At 42.1% G+C, this 18,335-nt stretch overlaps 1 protein-coding gene across 12 annotated transcripts in view; it reads right to left on the minus strand.

The window, feature by feature from the left end:
• The window catches only part of ADCY7 (adenylate cyclase 7), a 59,531-nt gene extending 44,673 nt beyond the window's left edge, over positions 1–14,858 (minus strand). For 5 of the 12 annotated variants that reach the window (XM_058422084.1, XM_040075317.1, XM_058422090.1 and 2 more), the window contains exons 1-3: positions 14,750–14,815; positions 12,315–12,594; positions 8,723–8,893 (exon numbers count right to left, since the gene is read on the minus strand). The gene's annotated coding sequence lies outside the window, so the exon portion shown is untranslated. Of the gene's footprint in view, positions 1–8,722; positions 8,894–9,570; positions 9,885–12,314; positions 12,595–14,749 lie in introns of those variants that run through there. The other 7 variants (XM_040075321.1, XM_040075316.1, XM_040075315.1 and 4 more) reach the window with 5 other exon arrangements.
• Positions 14,859–18,335: the final 3,477 nt, after the last annotated feature.

Genomic DNA, 18,335 nt, shown 5'->3' on the forward strand with positions numbered 1-18,335 from the left:
CAATTCTCAGTTTTGAATTACCATTCAAAACTGAGAAAAAGCATCATCCTGCAGTGAAAATGTAATTGAACTATACAACTCATCCATTCCAAGTTTATCTTCAGATGCTGAAGAAGGAAACAACAAATTTTTGTGAATGCTATGCCCCAACAAAATAAAAACTACTAATGGACATAAGCCATAGCCTGAAGATCCAATCTGCTGGTAGTTTCTTAAAGATAACCATGATCCCAAGAGCTCACATTCTGCACAGAAGCCCAAGGAGAAAGCCAGCAATGACACTCAAGGAAAGTGCTCAACCAAAACCCATGCTATGAAGCACCTCAGGAGCAGATCTGGGAAGAGCAATCAAACTTGAGAGTTCACTGATCAATTCTTCCCCGGTAGATCAGGGAGCTCCTGTAGAAGCACAAATCACCCATTTAATTAGTGCCAGCTGTTCTGATTACTTCTAACTCTCACTGAAGTTGTTCAGCACAGTTTAAGAGCAGGCCTGAGAATCAACTATTGCCAAAAGCCCAAGAACAACATTTCAGTCACCACATCCTGTAGTTAAAGCCCAATAAATTCCAGAGCTATTTTTCTCCCTTGTAATCCCATATTTCCATTTTGTGAATATACAAATTCTCAAAACCTTCTGAAGCCCTTAGCCCCCGTATGAGAAGGACAACTAATGTGTTTAAAGGAAAGAACTCAAATCCATTCCTTTCATCCCTCCTATGGATTTTCTGCCAACAGACTGCAAGTGTGTATTCCCTTTCTTCTCTCCTAAAGGAATTGACCTAATGCCGATATCCATCCACCCACCCACATTGCCAACAAAATAAATGAATACTCACAGGACATTTTAGGAATATAGTAGCCCCCAAGCTTATAAGACACAAATAATTTTGGACTATAACAATTCATTACAGTAAACATCTTTGTTGGCACTTAAATCTTTTGCTGGACTTCATTCTCATACTTCCAGAAACATATAATTCCTGGAGGAGAATGTCTGTTTAGCTGTGGCAGGAAGCACAATGCTGGGCTTTAAATATCACATAAAATAATAATTAAGTTATTGTGTAATAGCATTATATTTTCAAAAATAAATATATAATTAGATAAGAATGCACGATGTTAAGGATAGCAGAATGCCCGTGCTTCAGCTCCCACTGTCAGCCATGGCGGTTACAAAAACAACACAGCAATCAGTGCTGTAAATTCACTTACAGAAAAGAGGGGGGATCTTTTAACACCAGGTTTTCAGTGGTAAATGGAATCAGCGCCTCTGAGCAATGGCGTGGCAGGACAGGGGATGAAATCACGAGGTTCCTTTCGCTCCTTTCACGTGGCTCAAACACCACCACTGTTCCTGAGGTCCAGCTGAAGCTGGCACCAGTGCCATCACCTCCTTGCTGCTGAGGTACAGCTCTGTACCTGCCCGAGCAGCAAACCTGACACAACAGGGAACGCCAGGTGTGGAGCGGGAGGTGTCCGGGATGTGCTCAGCTGCGAACGGCTCCAGCAGCCAGGACACGCTTATTCACAGATCACCATCCTCCCCACACACAGAGTCGAGGTCAGTTTAATGAACAGAAACAGACAGGAAGTTTTGCTGTTCATTTTAAAGAAAAAAACCCACAGATCCCGGCTCTGGCTCCACAAGAGGGGCATCTACAGCAATATTTGCTCCACAAGTTTCTCCTCCTCTTCACTCTTCCTCCCCACCACTTGGTCCGACCTTGTTGCTGCGCCATTCTTTCAGTACGTTCATGTCACTGTTCCTAGGACTACAGATCAAGTCAAAAATAACCATTTGTCTCTCCTAGGTTTTGTTTCTTTTTGCCCAGGGGGCAAAAAGCAGTGGTGTGCAGAAGTTCTGAAGGCAGCTCAGCCAGCACAGCTGAGAGCAGTTGACTGCAGAGCAGAGGCAGAACAAGGAGGTGACGGCAGGAATGTGCTCCTTAACCTAAAACTGCTGCTGCAGCCGTCACAGGGAGGAACTGTACTCCCACATGTGTCCCAAGATGAGGAACAGAGAGATGCCTGGCAAGAGCCAGGAACAGAAGAGATCAGCTGCTCAGGGGAAAACAGACTCTCAACACCTTTAGAACCAAGCAAGAAGTCAGGGTGGTCTAGAACTCTCTATTTTAACATATGAAAAAAGCCATTAACAGTTCAGTTATGTACAGTCTGTGACCCACAGGAAATATTCAAGAACAGGGACCAAAAAATATGTGCAAGCAGGGAAGACTCACCCCAGTCAGACTGGCTCACCCCACCTCTGAAAACTGAATGAGGAGATCCAAGATGCTTTCCCAGAGCGGGGAGGAGAGTTGTAATTGCATCATTTTTCTAGATGAGCAGTGTCAACGATTTGGGCTCTGAGTCAGTCCTGAGCCCGTCAATGCCCTGTGGAGGTCCCTGGGGCACTGTGCCATTAGAAGTGATGACTTTCACAACAGGCTGCTGAGCAGGATCCAAATATGTTTATGAAAGAAAGAAGAACTGCTACTTTTATTTTTCAGTAAGAGCAAGAACACGCTGCCAGTACTTTGGGCAACTTCCAGCAGCCAAATTACTGTTAATGTCCAGAACGCTTTCCACTTTTGTCTGGGAGCTTCCAGGATGAGTAAATAAAACCTTATGTACTCTCACTTTTATCACCATTTCACAGAATGAAAAAGCCAGAAATAAATCAGACTTGCTAGAATCACCCTGGGAGCACCAACTCACATCTTTTGACTGCCAGGTTTATGCTTCCACCAGTAAACACATTTCAAGTTTGCTACCTAAAAATCCAGTCATTTCACACTGAGAAAATAAAGGTGCACTTCCCTTCCAACTTACAATTTTTGCATGGCAAGATATACACCAAAAGGATCTGTATTCAAGAACAGGAAAAGTGAGGAAGAATTAAGGGACTTTGCAGATAAAAAGAATGATCTGAAAAGTTTAGCTCACTCTTTTAGATGGAGGGGAGTTAAGAACACAAACTGAAAAAATATCAATTGTTTGTGACCAGTTTGCAGCTTCTAGTGTGCTTTTAATCTTGCACACCTTCCAGAGGCTAATCTCCAAACCCAGTAGTATTTGCATTTGATTACCAGCCTCAAAAAACATGTGTTCACAGTGAGAAAGACAAAGCCAAACTTTTACATTTGTAGAGTGTTTCTAATGTAACACAATTCACAAATATTTACAAATCCAAACCCCACACTAACACTTCATCCATTTTGTTGGTTTTAAATTAATTTACATATATGAAGCAGAAATCACTGAAATATAATATAATGCACAATATGACAAACCCCATATTCATATTTATCACTGAGTCAGCCCACATCATCCAGGAACTAACATCCAAGTGTTTCAGGTTAAGGAAAATCATAAGCCATATGCAACCCTTCAGTGACCTTAGTGCATAAAACAGGCAAATCTACATTTCTAAGTATGTCTATGTATTACACACAGACATAAAAAATGCTGTAACATTCATTTAAATCATAAAACACTGGTTTACACCCAAAATTCTACTTTATCACCAAGCTAAGCCTAAGCATACAGACCTAAAACAAGGAAGGGAAGGAATAAAATGTAAGTGAAAATATCTGGTAGGTATTTTTGTTTAAATCCGCTCCTTAAAATGACTCTTAGAAATTACCGTATTCATGCACATATAAATTGGATTACCAATAATTCCATCACTGTCTATTTGCTAAATATACCTATAAGCATATATAAGCACAAAGAAGCCCAAATGATAAAACAAGTAGAATTCCACCTAAAGCTCCCAGCTTTAAGTGGAGTTTAAAAAAAGGTGTGTGGGGGAGACAACAGATCTACCAGAAATGTGCAAAAGTTCAAGCGACGTTCAAAGAAAATCAGTGGGGTAAAAGAAGAAAGTGTCCCATTGGGAAACATATGGTACACTGTCAGTTGCAGACATCAAGAACAAATTAAGAAAGCATTAAGACAAGTTTTTAAATTTAGAGACCAGCTATTGTCTAAATATGATGAACACGGAAACCAGCATTCACTGAACTCTCCACCCAAACCACTGACTTATGAAATCCTGATCTCCTAGACAGGATGACAAACAAAAGAAGAAAAAATAAAGTAAAATCAAAGCTGCATATCAAACAACCTACATATAAGAGAGATTTTACATGTACTATGAATATTAGATGTCCACTTTATCAACATCATGGCTGGAAATAAATCTGTACTATGAACATAAATCCAGAACTCCAATCAGCCACAACTGACAAAACTTAAGATTTTGCGGAAAAATATATTCATGACAGTAAATATGAGTGATACACCAATTTTTCTAAGTGGTATTAGATATTATCAATTTCCTTTAACGTTTCCTCCCTTGGCAGAGATGGATCTGGACGTTAGCACAAAGCTGTGTTTCCCAGGGGACGCTGACAGGGCCGTGGGTGAGTGACCGCCCCAGAGCTGATACTGACCACACACAAGCCAGGGAGCAGCACCCCCTCCTCCTCTGAGCCCTTGAGTGATTCTCCCAGTCTGCCCTGGTGTTCTGCCCTGCAGGAAGGATCAAGAGGGGGTCAGTCTGAGGAACAGAGATGATTCAGTGGGTGACGCATCAAGGAACTCAGACTGCGGGTCAAGAAACCCCAAAGAAGAAAAGGCAGATTCTCATTCTGGCAGAAGTCAAACGAAAGAACAGCCAGGAAGCTCGTCAATAAAGGCAGATATTTGTGTCAGTACTCAAATTTGTGTCAGTGACTTTGAGCAGGCAGTATATCTAGTTCTGGGCAGAAATTAGTCTCTTGCACAAACAAGCTACAGTACAAACCCAAGGTAACTGCACCAATACAAAATCTATGGCACGGTCCAGAAACAGAGCATATAATTTTCACCACATATTTCTTCAACTAGTATGCTTGAAATTATTGAGAAATATATGTAAAAAACTAAAGGTCCTAAGAAAGTGTTTAAAAGTTTGCTGACTTCTCCATTAATACAGGAAGGAAGTTATAAGAACGTTTAAGCCCACTGACACAGCGTTTTATCAGAATATTAATGCTAGCAGACATTTTTAATGGACCGTAAATCACAAAATTATATTTTAAACAAAGCTTTTAACATTTGAGTGCAGAGAAGAACTCCCCTTAGGCCAAAAGACAACAAAAATTCATAAGAGAAGTGAGAAATCAGCATACGGTTCTGAAAGGCTTTTTTCTTTTTGTAAACTCTTCATAACCAAAAGCTAGGTTTGGCAATACTGCAAGGAAGGTGCAGTGACCCCCCTCAGGTTACTATCATGTTATTAAAAAAAAGGTTTCTTTAAAAAAAGAGAAAGGGCAGGTGAATAAAACTCACTGATGCCTATATTTCATGCTGTTAGATATATAGCAACATATAAAGGAATTAACAATTAATAAACAGTTTATAGGAATACAAGCAATCATCCCAAGCAGGTTAGAAATAGAGAAAACCAATCTTGAGATCATGCTACTCAGGCTTTACTTCCAGTAAAAAGGCACACAATATGGTTTGCCAGTTACAAGTGGTCTGTCCAAATTACCAAATTATCCAGATTCTAAAGTCTTTTTTTAAAGGCTACCATGGCAAAGAAAACTACCTACCTATTTGCACAAAAAAATTATCAGCAGATCAATTAAAAAATGAGAACTAATAGCATGTAAAATTTCCCATAGTAACTGCCAATGTACAAACTCACAGCCTCCTGTAAAGAAAAGCAGAATAATTTGTCTCACATTTACCTTATGCTGGATAACAGTAAACACAGGTAATAACAAAGACATTTTAACTTGCCCCCGACAACATTTTGTGCAGCCCCCTCCTAGGTTATTGTCTAAAAACTGGTGTGACTGTAATTACCACGTTGCTCCCCTGGTGTAAGAATGTACACTCATGTTAGAAGATATTTGTGCAGCCTGTGTGCGCTGCTGGGGGAGCTGAGGAAGCTCTGCCACCATAAGCAGCTCTGCTCTGTAATCACAAATTCCAAACTCCTCGGGGCTGTCACAGGAGCCAGCACACATCTGAAGTTTGCCTGGACATTACTAAAGCTCTTTAAACACGACAGTCCTTCAAGGGACAAGGGGACAGGGATGGCATGGCACTGCACCAGGGAAGGAGCAGCACTCGGCCTCTGCTGAATAAGACACTGACAAAGATCATCCACAATCACCTGGCTGTTCCCTAGCAGAACAGGTGGCTGCTGCATTTAAAAACCAGTTTTTCAGGTCTGAACTCAAATTGCACGGTAACCTCGCAACAGACCACCCAAGGGTCTGTGTCTGGCCAGAGGGTCACACAACAGCACAGGGAACAGGAATCAAAGGCTGCTTGGAGCCTTCTCACAGAGCAAAGAAAAGCCCGTGCTGGGGGTGTCAAGCACAGAAACAGGGATATGGGGACCCTGAGAAGCACTGACCAAATCCTAAAGAACACTTTAGGAAGAATCGGGGAACAGCATGCTGTATAGTTTGTTTTGCACTGACCAGCAATCGCTAGCATCACCTGGAAAACTTCTTTAAAAATTCCCCCCACAAGTAGCTCTGTCTTTGTGACTGTTAGCTACCTCATGCCTCCAAGAGTTAAGTATTTCTAGCTCATGGGACTCCAGAAAATTTCTTTACTTCAAATAGACAGAGTCAGAACTGATTTTAATGTCCAGGACATTTGTTCCCAAGGTCCAGGCTCAGTGAGTGGGTGCAGAGAGGCTGCACCCAGAACCCTGAGGTGCTTAAAGCACTTGCATATGGGGCGGACACAAATACAGCTGGTGGTGTCATGCAAAGAAGGCACAAAGCAGGGTAACACCATCACTAACCTGCACACAAAAAGAGAACTTATTAAAATTCAACCACGAGGCTGGAAAGAGTGGTGGAGTTGTTCCCCACTCAGAACTGGCAGACTTCCCCTGCGTGCTGCCAGGCCACTGCTCTGACAGCACAGTTCAGGTTACAGCAATTAAAAAGTGTTTCTGAACAACCTGATTTCCAACGTGTTAGGCAGCTGCCTTCAGAAATGCTTTTAAAATACACCAGGTTTCCAGAAGACACACACTGCCTTCTCCCTTCTGATATTTTCCCCCTCCCATCTATGTCACCATGCACGACCCTGGATCAGGGCAATTTCTTCCCAAGTCCACTGTAGTATCATTATGCAATAATAATACAATATAATTAGGTCTCCTCTGCCTTCAACCCATCCCATTTCTGTGAGGGCAGAGCACAGTTAAAGAAATCCTTCCTCCTCATCCCCAAATCTCACTTTTTTTGCCTCTTGAAAACCATTCAGTTTCTAATGAGAACATTTTTATAACACGTAAAAACTGCAACAACTGATTCATGGCTTTTCAATTCCCAGAGTTCCCACACTTTATATAACCAACACTCCTCAGACTTAGCAGCAAGTAGTAAGTTTGGTTGTTCAGGGGTTTTTTTGGCCACTGTTCCTTAAAAAATTGGCTGTTTGTAAATGCATAAGCCCAAAGAATGATGTCTGGGATACTGATACATAAAATATGATGAAACTGCCATTCAGAAAGATAAAAAGAAAAAAGCACAATATTTTGGATTCTGAGGTTTTCAGAACTGATGCTTTAGTTAGTTTTCTTTATTTATACCAGAAGATGCTTATGTATATTTACATATACACATTTTTATTGACAGCAAAGAACTCTAGGATAAGCCTAACCACAAACAATGCAGTTTAGAACAAGTACAGGAGAATCTATTTCCAAATACGGCTGCCTGCATAAAAGTAGGACAGAAATTAATTCAACATGTAAAACAAGTGTTTAATGCTACTCTGATAAACCAGTTTTGCTACAACTACATCCAAATTCCCTGTGTAAACATGCTTGATAGGTGGTTATGGAATACGGAGTCAGTATAAGAAAAGAACAACTCTTATTTCTTGCTTAAATATGTCCAGAATTTTGAAAAGCAAAACTTCCCACTTTATACTCCCAATATACAATTCATGAATTGCCATTTAATCTCCTTTATCTAACAAGATTGTTAAATAATTGGTCTGCACCTGACCAGAAGCAATTAACACCACATGCAGCTCTGCTCAGACTGACAACCTGTGCCACTGATTCGTGTTCTACAACTCCACAAGTGAGCTCTGAACACACAAGCAGTCAACACATCAGCTCACTGGGGAAAATAAAACAGCCTGTGTGGAATTTTGCCTTTCATGGCCCTGTAAAAACTGCACAAAACTGTTTTAACCAGTAACTTCACTGGGCTTTTCCTATTTCTTCAAAAGCCAAACATGATGTTTGTACTGTTATCAAATCAAAAAGTTCTCACTTTTTCAGAGAAACTCCTAGCTTTGAGTACCTTCCATTGTGAATTTTGTGTTATTATCTAATGTTTAACCACACTGCACAGTCTTGAGCAAACCACAATATTCATCAACTCAGCTGTTGTTGTAGTGCTGTGAAGCATCTTCTGCCTTATTTTAAAAGTGAGGCATCCTGAGGGAGGAGGGTGTGGGGGTCTTGTAATTGTTACAGTTAGCAAACTGAAAATAAAAAGTAAAAACTACTAAATTCAAAACAGGATACTCCTCAGGAACTTGACAAAAAAAAAAAATAGATGATTTTTAAAAAGTACTACAGTGAAGTATTTTTACATTTCCTGCCGTACAAGTAAAACAGAGGAACAGAGCTCACTCTTAAGAAATACTGAAATTGGAATAACAATTCAACTGGCAATACCTCCAACCAAAACTGTGTCCAGGTCACGTTTTCAGCACGTTTCAGAAGTATATCCAGGACCCCAATTTTACAGTACAGTCACCACTGATGAGGAGGGAATTGTCCCTGCCTGTCTCTCTATAAGTTCAACAGTAGGTCCTGGCCACTTCCTCTAGCCTGGTTGTTCTGTTCCTACAGAGGAAAAAAAAAAGAAATCATGCTTAAAAAATGCCTATCCTATGAGAAAAACCTGCGTTTTGTCCATTTAGCTTCATGAATCATCCCTGCAGCAGGTCAGACGAGCACCAGGGCTAACTTCAGGGTGGGGTGGAAGCACAGGGGCAGGAAGTGAACAGAGCTGCTGGCTTTTAGTGACAGCTGCTCCTTGAGCCAGCTTAGCTGCACCATAAAAATCACAGCCTTCAGTATGCTTCCTTCTGTGTTCATAGTCAAAGTCATATATTTCTAGGAAAAAGACAATTTTTTTACCCAAACATCATTAGTCATTGTTAGATAACAGGTGAGCAGAAAGGGACTTAAAGTTCCCAGGATGCTCCCAAAAGAGGCTGTGCTCTCCTGTATATACACAAGACCTTACTGGAACAAAAAAAAAAAAAATCATTGAATTTATGAACAAGGTAGATACTTCATAACAGAGCAAAATTGGGCCCAGAAGCCCCAAAACTCAATCTGCTTACAAGAATACAAAGTGACTGGCAGTTATATAGTCAAAGATTGACATAGTCAAATCTATGTCAAAGCCTCTAAACCTTAAAACCGAGCTCCCGATTAAAACGTATTAGCAATACCTACATACATTTAACACATTTTCTGTTATATTAGTTTATTCCAATAAACATGTATCTCACAAATATATAAATGCCTGTTTCCTTGGCATCGGAGTGCCTGTTATCTTCACTGTTGAAACTGCCAGCCAAGGAGGAACAGAAGGTCAGGCTAAGAGTGTCAGGAGTGAGAAAGTTCTGATAGCGGTACCCCAACATCCTTTCAAAGGAGAAAATTGAAACCAAAATTCTCTTCTGCTGCTGGGACTTATTTTTTCTGATTTATTCCCTCATGTGCTCAGTAGCAAGAACAGGGAAAAATAGAACAACACGCAGAAAAGCTCCAGTACAAAGTTCATCCTCTCTCAACTTGACCCAAGCTGGGTTTTTCCCCACAGCCTGACTACGCCTGAGCTTGTTTGAGCAAGCAGGTCCTGCCTGAAATACCGCAGCAGATGGGCTCAGGTTGACATGAGCCAGGTGCTAAGAATATCTGGCATTTAAGTGATATGGGCTTTACTGACCATTTCCATTAATTTCAGCTGAGTTTGAATAAACCTCAGTGAGCTCAGTCTGTCCCAATCCACCTTTGTGAGCTCCTTCCCAGCTGCATTCCTTGCCCAGCCCTTCCATGTGCCCTGTCATCCTACTGGAATGCTGGTCCCCCCACCGTTTTGGTTACTTGGATGGAAAAGAGTATTCAAGTAAGAATTAGTCACTGCTAGGTGGTTTGGTCATCTTGAAAAGAGCCCCTAGAATGAATGTACATTTTTATATGAATTAAGCAGAAAATGTCTCAAACTGGACATTAGGTAAATAAGTAAATATTGACTAAACCCAGGCTATATTACAAATGAAGAGCATCTTACTGCAATATTTTATTCAACTCCTTGAAATGTCAACTTATCATTATTAGTTATTACAAAAATTCATGGAGTGAAAAGTAACGACATAAAATCATACAGCCACAGACAAACAATTTCTACATTTGTCTACCTATTAAACACTCATTGTGTTGTCTCCTTCCTTGAAATAAAGCACACGGACTCAAGACCTGACAACTTTATCAAAGCCCTTTAAAGCATTTTTGTATTGATTCTGAGACTACGCTTGTGGCTTTACAACAATTAATTTACAATTATTAATTGTATAATATTATAATATTAATATATATATATAATAATTTACTGCTATTCTTGCTGAACACCTCGAAAAAATACATTCCTTTTGTTGTGTGCTGAATGACAACTGGCATGACAAAGAGTGCTTGTCTGTGCATCCCACAGAAGAGAAGGAGGGACAAAGCCCTGTCACTGCCCTTAAGGGACGCAGGACACAGGAGAAGGAGCCTGAGAATTACCCCTGAGCAAACACACGGCACTGCAGTGAACACAGCACACACGGAGCACTTGAGGGAGAGGCTGCCAGAGACAGCTCTGCTCAAAGTAACTTGCTCTGATTTACGCCAGTTGAAGCCTTGGTAATCTTTGTTATTTCTGATTTAAACTAGAATCATTACTTGTTCACTTTAGTTTTGAGCCCTGAGACAGAAGTTAAACACACCCTGTTGGTTCCTTCTCTCTAATTACAGAATAGAAGCTACTTTTAATGCTGAAAAGAGGATTACAGAGCAGCTGTTAAGAGAGGAGCGTTTTGGCCATTAGATGTGAAGGAAGCTCTTAGGAAAAGCGTGTATACAGCCCTGCTGTCACAGGAGAGCCAGCTTTGACTTTGTTTCTTCTTTAAAGCACCAACAGACCTGAAGCCTCTAAACAGCAGGGGCTGTGCTGTAGAAATCAAACCAGCAGCTTGGCTGCTAGTGAGCAGGAGGTTTGTTTATTTCTTATAAAAGTGCTACTGAAAAGAGACTACACAAAACAAAGCTGTTTGAAGGACCCATTTTGACACATTATAATTCCAAGGTCCTGAGTAAAGCAATGCTTTGGTTAGAAAAGGAACAGCAGCCCCAGGTTCTACCTAAATTCTGCTATTTATCTCTGAGTAACCTAGATGAAGTCATTCCACCTTTTACATCCTCATTTTATTAACTGAAGAGGTAATGTTCAGCAGTAGCCACTGACACGTGGTGTGCAGGAAATATTATTGCAACATATTTATGCTACTGTATGTTATTATCAAGCAAAGATAAAAACTCTTCCAAATGAAAGATCCAGTGTTATGGCTTGCATCCCTGCTTGCATAGATGGACTGTCCTGCTGCTCAGCACCACAAGACAGAGCCTGGATCCTATTTGAGGAGCCTCGGGAAGATGGGATGGTGTTAGAGGGGAAAGACAAAAAACAACAGTTATTTAAAGTGAGTTCCAAGTCTCTGGAGATAACAATGATTTTTATTATGATATAAGAGTGTTGTAAAACTCCTAATTTTTTAAGACAACATTTTTTTTCCATATGAAAATGTTCTGGTTTTGTAAGAGTAGGAGAAACTCCAAGAGTGATGTCTTTACTGTTGTCAAAATGTAAAATATAAAACTCTTTTTTTTTTTTTTTTTTTTTTTTTTTTTTTTTTTTTTTTTTTTTTTTTTTGCAAACCCAAGACAGAGTCTTCGTGAAGTCCTCTGTAATGGCCTGGGGAAGAAGTTGCACTTCCTTGTTTTAGTACAAGATGAGCTAACGGCACAGTGCCTACAAACTATTTCACACTGTAACATCCGGTCAGTTTAGCAAATACTCTTCTTGAAACTTTGCGGATGCTAGTTTAATAGATTATCTCCTTCTTTATGCCGTGTTCAGCCTTCGAAAGAAGCAGTTAACTCCTTAAATGGCTTAACTGTCAAGAGAGACTGGGCTTTGAATTTGAATATTGACCGGGTTTTAGTGGGGAAGGAAGGAGAGATCTTTGGCTCAAGCAGGTCCCGGCTCTCACCTGAGGAGCCTCGTTGGTTTGAGGAAGGTCTGTGCCCTGTGCCCAAGGGTGTGCAGCTGCTGCGGGGCTCAGCTGCTCCTCAGAGGGCGCAGCAGCGGCGGAGAGCGGCGCGGTGGCCGCGGCTCCCGGTGCCACCCGCAGCACATCCCATTGCACAGCTCAGCCCCCAGCAGGACTGCCGAGGGCAGTAGAACACTCCTCGATTTGCACAAAAGCGAGTTTCTGTACAGAAAAAAAAAACAACCCAAATGATACTCGCGGTACAGAAACATTGAAGATGCTGAGCGCATTGTATCAATCTGAAACAAATCCAGGTAGTGTGGATCCTTTTTCAGAAAGATAAAGCGTAGCTTCAACACAAACTGTTAGACTGAGGGAACAGCAATCGGGTGAAGTGTTTCACCCTATATTTTACAGACTTCATAATAAGTTAAAATCAGAACAAGTAGTTTTGATAAATTCTGTAACGTTAAACCCAAGTCAAAGGTGTAACGCAAAAATAAATCTAACGTTTCAATTCAGAGATTTTATTGTAATTCCATGGGGAATACCGTCTTTTTCAACTCCACAAACACCCACGTTAACAGAGAACAGTGATCAGCATCCCTAGGCTTACGCCTTGAATTAATTAGCTCTCAACCAGCACCTGCTCTTTCACTCAGCACAAGCCATGAGGACATAAATACAGTAGGGAATGAAGTCTCTCCCGTATTTACCCTTAATGGTAATGGTTGACATTATCTTCATTAAGAAAAATTTAAGAAGTTTAATGGCTGCTTTACAAGAACCTCCAATGACCCTAATTGTTGCTACTAATGGCTCCTGGAAGCACAACTAACAAGCTGTAATGGCCATTAGAAATCCGTATTGGCTTACTGTTTCCAGAGAGGTGTTCCACATACCCCTCCCTTTCGGACAGGGGGAAGGTCTCAAGGTGGGGTGACTTTGGCAAATACTGCTTTTAATGTCACCCGCTGCAATGAAGGCTTTTCTCAGAAATATTTAATTCACTACAAACACGAACATACCATGAGTGCACGGTATCACAGATTGTAGCACACACCTCAACACATACTTTTTCCACCTACAGGGGATCATAAAAATCCTTCCAGATCAGGACTTAAGCATTTGAAAGATCAGGGTACCTAAACAAACTTTTTTTTTTTTTTTTTTTTTTTTTTTAAGATGAGTTCCTTCTAGAAGATCCCAGGTCCCTATTTTTCTTTAAAAAAAAAAAAAAAAAAAAAAAAAAAACACATTACCACCACAGCTCTAACCCCTCCATCATTAAATCTCGGCAGAAAGTGGTAAGGTCACTAATGGAGGAACATTTACAACCTATTTCCCATTACGAAGAAATTTTCATATTGCAGTGCCCAGATGCTTTATTTCCTATAATAAATCTCAAACACTTCAGAATCAAACCCAAAGTTTTTAGGTACGTGTGTGTAGATTTTCCCCACCTTGTATTTGCACAGCACTTATCACAGCATGGTCTTGGGCCACAACCAGGCTCTCAGTTATACAAATAAAATATAACACATCTGACAGGAAAAAACCAGATTTCTATGCTGAACCAAATTCAAACATCACACTGCATATTTACTTTGCGCGTCCAAAAAGGGTTTCGAAGTGTCTCTGCCCAGTTCTCAGCACTTTGCTGACCACATCCTTACTGCTTATGACAGAAGTCGCAGGTTTAGCAGACTTGAGTACGGTCCCGTGTCGCTGGTGATGACATGCCCCTGTCCTAGGATGTCCCTCACCTGCCCCTGGCAAACATCAGATCCCAGCAACAGTGATCCAACGCTGTATTATATGCTTTAAAGTGCTTTGGCCCCTTTATTAACACTTGTTATAAAAATGCCATAACACCTCCCATGGAGATTAGAAATAACTCACCTATCCGGCAGTAAAACAAGACACAAACCAAACTTCTGCAAAAAGATACAAACCGAACTTCTGCTGCTATTTCAAGCTCACACTGGTACTTAAACACTTCTTTCAGCAGTTTTAAGCCCTATTTTGTTAAAAAAGTGCCATCCAGAAAGGATCTGAAATACCCTCTACTAAAAATAAGCCAGCTTTCGGGTTTTGAGAGCAAAAGACAACCCCCAGCTTCTCCACTCATGTGCCAACACTCAGGCCTCGCAGCTTCACCAAAACCGCCTTTTCTGAGCAAAATAAACTTGGAGAAAATGTTTCTGGGCCTCAACACTTGTTCGCTGTTCCCAGGTGTACCAAGTGGGGTCATAGGAGGTAGTAAGTAACCATTATACAGGAAACCTATCGAGCCTTCGACTCCCCGTGCCCGTCCGCGCCCCCCGAGCCCGAGCCCTCACCGTCCGGGGCATCTCCCCTCCCGGGGCGGCCTCACCTGCAGCCGGCGGAAGAGCAGCGGGTCGGGGCTGGGGCTGGGGCTGGCACCGGGCTCTGCTCCTCCTCCTGCTCCTGCTGCTGCTGCCGCCGCCGCCCGAGGTGTCTCTGGGGCCGGCGGAGCCTCCCCGGCGCGGCGGGGGCGGGACCGCGGCGGCATCGCCCCTCCTGCCGGTGCCTCTCCTCCGCCCGGGGAGCACCGGGGGATGGCCCGCGGGGCTTCTCCTTCCTCGGGGGCTCCCCCTCGGGGGCTCCCCCTCAGCTCTGCCCCTCCGGCGCGGCAGCTCCCGTCCCGCACAGCTCGGGGTCCGTGTGTCCCCCCCATCAGCCTTCACGCTGTACGGAGGTGGAAACGAATTTCTGCGGGGCGCTCTGAAAGATACAAAAGTTCACGGGCGGTTCTTCTACATCTGGTCGCCGCTGCGGTGGCTCTGGCAGGGCTCCCAGCCTCGTCGCAGCCGGGCTGCACCCCGGGACACGGGAGGTGACCGGGCTGCCCGTGAGGGACCTGAGCGCTGCTCCAGCCACCGCCGGCACCGGGATCCCGCCGCTGCTCGGCCTCGGGGCCCCGGACCGCCCCGTGCCACTGTCACTGGGCTGGCCGTGACTGCTCAGAGCGTCAAGCCTCCCACGTACGGCCACTAATTCGGACAGAGCCCGGCTCTACCGCACGGCGAGTCCAGTGAAAGCTCACTGGAGGCAGCAGAAGGAAATGCTGATTTCCATGGATTTTTGGATTAATCTTATCTGGTGAGCTGTTAGTCACTGGCAACCCCACGCAGCCCACGGCAGGCAGGTGTGTGCCCGGCTACCTGCAGCTCCAGCCGTGTGTTAGTCATCCACGGAGGTACCATTACTGCAATTATACCTTAGTAACTAGATACGATGTGTGTTTGTGTCCTGCCGGCCAGCTGGTGCTTTCCCCTCTCCGCAGGCCCGAGTGATGTGCCTCGATTGACGCTGGGAGGGAGCAGCAGCCCAGCGCACACTTCACAGGCACGACAGCTTTCTGTGACTCCTTAAGATCCTGTTCCAGTTTCGCTGGAAAAATAGGAAGGAAAGGCTGTCTGGGACTGCCCAGCCACTAGGATGATTTCAGGCTGAATTTTGGAAAGGAATTTAAATCCGGTTTCAGCATTGTGAGACAACAGAAAAGGAACACAGCTGGAGAAGTGGTTACGTAGCTGGGGCACAGGACCGTGAGCTGGACTCTGCTCCCCTGAACAACCTCCCTGCAACACTGTGATGTGCAGTCTTGGGCAAGGAACCTAATCATACCCTGGTCTTACAGTGCCTGTTCTGGACACAGTGTCCAAAAGCACTCAGAAATTACAGGAGCGTGCAGGTGGAAGCAGTGCACAAGCTGTTCAGACCATTTCTTAGGGGAGAGGAGACAGATCTTCCAGTAAAATGATTGTTAGAAAGAATTGTTTTCACTGGAATTTGGATTAGATAACAAGACTTAATAAACTGCAGGAAATGGAAAATACATTTTTCTGCTGAGATCATAAATGGAGTAATTTCAGAACAGATGGACTCAATTTATCACTTCATCAAAATTTTGTGGACCTTCCGAGTACACAGATTGCTTAACATCATTTCTGTATACCCACAAAAAGTATTTGCTATCCCAGAGTAAGATCGAAAATTCCTGCATGATTCAACACGACTGACATTCTAGGGTTTTTTTTAATGGCAGCAGCTCCAAAGCATTCCAAGTGCTTTATGCATGCTGTTGTGCAGATTACTCTGAAATTATCAGCAATTACTGTAACACATTTTTTTAGGGGGAAAAAAAAAAAGGATGTAAAAGAAAAAAAAAAAAAAAAAAAAAAAGGGAAATTAATATCCAGTGCAGTGCCTCCTGCATGTGTTACATGCAGACTTCCCCCGTTCCTTTTTCTGCCGCTGAGGTTTCTCCCAGCCGGGGCTGGTTCTCACAGGGAGATGCTACCACCCCTTACTGGAGAGCACCCGGCACTGCTGGGAGCCTGCCCAACGCCACCGCCCAGGCACAAGGTTCTGTCCAGGGTGAGCCAAGTGACAGCATCTCACCGGTGCTTTTAGTGGCTTCTGGGTTTGCCCCTGTAAATTAATCCAAAATAAGTTTCCTAAGCATATGTGGTAGCTGAAAATGTAGCCCTTCGTTGGAGGTCCGTCGGAAATGTTCAGATTTGGATACAGCAATCCCTAGGGTTGTGTTTGCTTCTGTGAAAATTTTCTTCACAGACAAGCAACCATTATTATTTTCAAGCTCTTGCACAGAAAAAATATCCAACAGCTCTACAATGATATGTACATATTTAGTGTATAAAGTCGGAGTATTAAACACACAAACCTAATCTTTCTCAAGAGTAAACTGGATATCATAAATAGTTTTAGAGTTTTTGTTAAAATGCAACATATTTGCTGATAAAATCTAATAAAATAAAATCTTTAGTTTTCTGTGTGAGTTATTTGTAGATAGGATGCTTAAAACAAATGTAGTTGCAAAGTGAGTTATGGAGCTTTACAGGAGTCTGTTTTGTACAACTCAGATGTGTGCTTCAATGTAAATTACCACAGTACCCAGAACCATGAATCATTATGAGACAGAGAAAGATCACTATTTTTAAAAGAAGCAGAGATAGAAAAACATAGTAAACTTCAAGTGTAATTCTCATGTGAGGGGTTTTTTCTCTTAGTAAGTCACCGTGGGTTGAATCTCTCTTCAGTTTGTGCATGCTTGTACTATTCATAGTAGTAAAGGAGATGACAGCATTTGGTTCTAAATAATTTAAATTGCAAAATGTTCCAACACTCAGATTTTCAGTGGCTCCCATAAATGAATCAGTTAGGACTCGCAGAATGGTTGCTGACCAAATAAATATGTGACAAAAGGAAATCAGAAATATATTTATCACCTCAGAAAATATTATTTTAAACCTCTAGGAAAAACTTGAAAATTAATATAGAGCAGACTCGTTTGTGGGTTGGACATTATATAAAGCATCTCAGTATGTTAAGTTGTACTTGTAAAATTAGCAGGTAGACTTTTAATATATTCACTCCTTTTAAATATTCCTTTGACGTCCTGCAACACCACAGCATGTAGGGTAGCATGCTTCACCATGCTGCCTTTTTGTAGTTCCTCAAATACTCAGAAACAGTGACCAAGACAACCGTAATTTCTGCTTTTTGTCACCAGTTTCATGATTCTGATTCAGAAAGACAGAAATAAAACGTTTTTAATGAACCCTACAGTAGGAAGTATTTATTAGAATATTGTTTGTTTCTTTGTTTTGGAGGAGATTTAGCATCTATTTACCAGTGTGCATCCGCACACACTCCACTGTCTTTGGCCACTGATCAATTTAGAGAATGAGACAAACAACTTGAGTAAATTATTTGCTATTTCCTGTAAAGATATCTAATAATAGAACAATCCCAATGTGCTAGGCACGACATGCTTAGGAAGGATGTAGTAAGACATTATTTTGAGCTGCTACATTGCTGTCACCCTTATTTACAAGGCAATATTAGAATCAATTGCTGAAGACCAATAGGTTTATGCTGCTAAATGCAGGAGCATCTCAGTGCATTTCACG

The sequence above is a fragment of the Hirundo rustica genome, chromosome 11 (assembly GCF_015227805.2).
Source record: "Hirundo rustica isolate bHirRus1 chromosome 11, bHirRus1.pri.v3, whole genome shotgun sequence".
Taxonomy (NCBI): domain Eukaryota; kingdom Metazoa; phylum Chordata; class Aves; order Passeriformes; family Hirundinidae; genus Hirundo; species Hirundo rustica.